Genomic DNA, 950 nt, shown 5'->3' on the forward strand with positions numbered 1-950 from the left:
TTCTCAGGTCACCCACTTTCATTATTACAATATAAATATGTCATGTGTATTAGCTATTCTTGCAGGTTTCCATGCATGAATTCACAATTGCATTAAAACTATCAGCATCTGAAAAAATAAATCAAATTACGTGAGAAACGTCGCAAATTAAATCAAAAAGGCAAAATATATGATACAATATGAATAATAATTAATAAAATATTTTTTGAAAAAAAATAATTAATAAAATAGGTAAAGTATATGATCATACCAAGATTAACATTTTTGGACTTCGAATGAACACAACTAGTTGCACACTCATATGCAACTTTGGAGGATGTGTTTTGGCAATCCGTTAATCCACAACCTACAAGACAAGCTACATAAGCTGAAAAAGAGTTTAATTTATCTGAACATTTGAAAGCACACTTGCCAAGGCAAATGATTTTTCCAATGGGATTGCTTTGTGGTGGAGAAGCATCATCAGCTTTTCCAAAAGTGAACACAGTCATTGTTGTAATCATAACCACAATCATAACAATATTTTTCATCTCACTCTTTGCCATACCTTTCCTCTCTTGAATAAAATTTGATTTTCTCTTAGTATTTGTTTGATTGGATGAGTTTAACTTGAATAACAAACCTCTATTTATAGGAAAATAAAAATGCCCATTAAGTAGATTTTAACACTTTATCAAAACCTACATCAGGCTTGTAAAGGCAACATAGCATCAATATAACTAATGATCATCTATTAATATAATTTACATTAATTGATTGAAATATTTTTGTATATATGTATAATAATATGAGATAAAATTTCTCCATTTGATATATCATACTAATTTCATCCCTTAATATGATTGATTTTATATCATGTAACTATTTGGAAATATAATGATTGTTTTTAATGCAGATATATGGTTTATGTGTTAGTAATGTGATATTTTTTAAGGTAAATTTTGGTAGGA

The sequence above is a fragment of the Trifolium pratense genome, linkage group LG5, assembly GCF_020283565.1.
Source record: "Trifolium pratense cultivar HEN17-A07 linkage group LG5, ARS_RC_1.1, whole genome shotgun sequence".
NCBI lineage: Eukaryota > Viridiplantae > Streptophyta > Magnoliopsida > Fabales > Fabaceae > Trifolium > Trifolium pratense.